Here is a 4,299-nt window from a genome sequence, read left to right on the forward strand (position 1 = left end):
TATAATGGTTGCCCATTGAAAATTTATTGTTCTTCTATTATGATTTTGACAAACAATACAAAGTTGTTTAGTATAATCACAATCCAAGTGAATAAGTCAGCGTTTTGTCTCAGGCAGGCTTTGAGTTACTTACTCGCCAAGTCGAGGAGGTCTGCTTTGATATTCACACCTTTGTCCAGGATGTCTCCTAAGAGAATGATTTTGAAGTCCCCGTCTAGAACGGGGCGCACAAGGTGGATAGACTTCTTGTCTTCAGTATACAGTCGTGTTTCTTCTCCCGATTTCTTCTCCTCCTTTAGCTCGCCTTTCGTGAGTCGTGTGTCGAGATCAAATGATCCAACGTGAGAAAGTGGCTTGTATTCTTCTTGGAGTATCGGTCGGGACTGCTTGTCAGTCTTGGAGGAAATATATATAGAGTGATGCCCTTTCATAGCTGTGTCGAAGCACTTTCTCGCAGCTTCGATGTCGCCCTACACCGTGACGACGCGACCTCTCTTGGTGTAATACTTCATCTTGAGATCGACCGTGGAAGGCACAATGGTCATTTTGGCCAGGGTTTTCCTGTCCGGAATGCAGTTGTACATAGACAGGAATTCTATGATGAGGAAGCGAATCTTGACTTGCCTTGTTGTTTCCTTCTCCTCGAACGTGATAAGCAGTTCAACATAGATACAACAAACATCGAGTTGGAGGGTCTTGAACAACTGAGAGTACATGATATCGACGGAGCTGCCCTGGTCAACTAAGATACAACAAACATCGAAGTTTTCCATCTTTGCTCGGACTAGTAAAGGGATGTTGGAGTTGGGAGATCCACCAGGCAGTTCCTCAAGGTAGAAAGTGATGGGATCATATTTCCCCTTAAACTTGCTAAAAGTTGGGTTCTAGTTCGAGATGGCATCGATGAGCTAATCAAATTTCCTTTTAAATGACCCTATAGTCAGTTGGCCAAGACTAATGCCCGTGATGACCATCGCCCCTGTAAATCCCCGTGATGGCCAAGACAGCTTATTGGTGACTTGGAAATCCCCTGGCCGGGAGAAGCAGAGGGCGACCTGGATCGGGCCAGCATCTGGAGAGCTGTTCTCCTAGACTTTCTTTACTTCATAGACTTCTTGTTGAGGAGCTACTTCCTTCTTGTACGAGTTTAGACGACCTTCCCTGATCAAAGTCTCAGTCGCTTCTTTGAGGTGGATGCAGTCCTCACTCCTCGGTGACGTGGACGTGTCTTATATGAAACCAACAGTATTTGGTCTTGTCGACCTCAAGTTTGGCGGGGGTGGGTTTGGGGAATCAGACCCAACCTTCCTTTAATTCAGTATCTAGAACTCAGCGAGGATACGCTCACGGGGAGCGGTGAGTGGTGTGTACTTGGTGAAGCGGATGAAGGGTCATTTTTATTTGCGAGGATAACAAGTTTTGTTGTCTCTCATTTTTTTTCGCCTCGTCGAGAAGGAGCAGGGTCGTCGTATTTCAAGGTCCCCGGGTTGTCTTGGTTCCTCAATCCACATGCATTGTTAGCAGCCTCCTTTTCTTCATATTGGATGTAAGCACGAGCCTTAAAGAGGAGGGCGTCCATCGAGTGGATCTTTTCGATCATGATGGCCTTCTTGAAATCGTTGCCCAGGAGTAGTCTCCGATCGAGCAGATACATTTTCATCTTGTCGGTTGTGGGGACTTGGATGGTCTCCTAGTTCAACCGATCGAGGTATGTCTAGAGGGGCTAATTAGCTCCCTGGATGATAGCTTATAGGGATGCCTCTGACTTAGGGTGTCTTCGGGAGGCAGTGAAGTGCCTGAAGAACAACTCCTTCAATTCTCTCTAGAAGTGGATCAAGTTTGGAGCCAAACTCTTGTACCACGCCATCGCGCCCTTCCTCGGAATTGTGGGGAAGATTCAACATTTGATGGCCTTGGGAATGATGCGGTAGCTAAGCATGGCTTCCATGCCTTCAATATGGTCATTTGGGCCAGTCGTGCCATCATAAATACTTAGAGCGGGTGGTTTATTCATTCCTCTACCGAGTTCAACATTCATGATGGCATGAGACAACAAACAGTTGAGATCGTCCTCGTCACTTCTGACTGGTGAGTCGTATGAGGAATACTCGACCTTAGGGCTCCTGTTGCAATGAGGTGGGCTCCTTGGTCGACTCTTATGTTTGTCGACCGCTTTGGTTTTCTTCTTTTTTGCCAGGGAGAGTTGCTCCTTCTCCGGGGTAGTGCGTTCCTGCTTCTAGGGAATTTCTTGGACAAGTCGTTCCAATCGAGGACAACGACTCTTTGACTGAGGAGAGGGGCTCCGGGACTCATCCCCACGGTGTTTCTGTCGGAGAGAGCAGGAACGTTTGCCTCGTCGTCGCAATGACGAAGAGCGGGACTTGGATCAGTACCTCCTCGAGGTTGGAGAACGACATTCAACTTTCAATATGGAGATTCACTGGTTCTGTTGAAAAACGAGAAAGTTCGTCTGATTGATGGCCACGAATAGAGCCGCAGTATTCAAGTCCACAAAATTCATGTTTTTCCCTTATATATATATATATATATATATATATATATATATATATATATATATATATATATATATATATATATATATATATATATATATATAATATAGAAGATATAAAGTATAAATAACAAATAAAAAAAATCTGCCCAACAATTAGTAGAAATTAAAACTTGGTCAAAAAAACCACCATTATGAAAGTATTCTTAGCGTGCGTTTGATTTATTAAGTATTGTACAAAATAGTACTCGACAGTACAGAATAGTACAAAACAACTTTTTGTATTCTAATGTGTTTGATGGTTAATGAACTGTACAATTTTTTTTCTCGATTTTGCTTAACATGTCTATGTACCAGACAAAATAATATAATTTTTACTATTCATTGATATATAAAATATAATATTTGTGAATCAAAATTTTAAATAATAAAGAAGAAAAAAATGAAGAAAAAATTTGTTTACTCTACTTTGTTTAATATGTTTATGCAGTACACAAAATAATATAATTTTTTATATAATATTTTTGTTGATATAAAAAATAAGAAAAATAATAGAGATTTTATCTCTACGTCGATGAACCTAATAAAAATATTATAACTTTTATTATAATATTTATATTATATAAAATATTAATATTATATTTATGAATTAAAGTATTAAATAATGAGAAAGAGTGTAAAAAATGATATTTTGATTTTATTTTTATAATTTGTATTTGGGACAAAAAATTGTCCCATGATTTAGTAAGGGACAAGAATTCATAGTTTTGTCCAGTACCTCATTTTTTTAACAAATCAAACACACTCTTAGAGTAAAGAACTCGCTATTAGGGATGACAATGTGTTAGTTGGATGCGGGTTTCACACTACCCAAACCTGCATTTGAAATCACCATTCATCACCCGAACCCGAACCTAAAAGTTATTCGGGTGGCAAAATAACACTCACGCCCACACTCGAATCTGCAGCAAGATACATAAAGTATATTTTTCCTACAATTTTCCAACAACTTTCCACAATATATATATATATATATATATATATATATATATATATATATATATATATATATATATATATATATATATTAGCGGATGTGATTTCGGATTTCGGACGCAGGTTTCACACTACCAAAACCTACATCCGAACTCAAATAACTTGGATTTTCACCTGTTAACTCGGGTTCAAGTGCGAGTGGGTCTCACAAGTTTGAATCTGCCTGTCATCCCTACTCTCTATTGCCAAAGCCAAAACCACTAATAAAATTTTCAAATTAAGCCAAAAAAATAAAGAATTTTTCGCATGCCTCCTAAAATACTATTTTCAAACAAAAAATGCTCTTATTTTCACATTCTTCACATTAGTAGAGGAATATGAAATTTATAAGTGTTGTACCTATATATTTGAAATTGAACTACTTAAGTATCTAATTTATTGGATGATAAAACAATTTAAGCAACATTATAATTTTTCATAAAACATTTTAGTTTATATTATTTGCATGGAAAATAAAAAGTATATGAAAATCGATATAACTCCTTGAAAGTGTTCCGTACACGATTCTAATGTCGATTCTAGTTTGTTTTAATTAATTTTTTAACAATAACTTGTATCACATTGTAGACCTTATAATCTCAATAATTATAAAGCAATGCAGATAAGATTATGATTGAGAAAAAAGGTGACGAATCATTCATCTAAAATTTAAAGTGACAGGGAGACGATCACTTTTTGTTCCCCACTTTCTTAGTATACTTTCCTATTTATTTCCTCCTCATGCACATATT

This window comes from Vicia villosa, linkage group LG7 (assembly GCF_029867415.1).
Source record: "Vicia villosa cultivar HV-30 ecotype Madison, WI linkage group LG7, Vvil1.0, whole genome shotgun sequence".
Taxonomy (NCBI): Eukaryota; Viridiplantae; Streptophyta; class Magnoliopsida; order Fabales; family Fabaceae; genus Vicia; species Vicia villosa.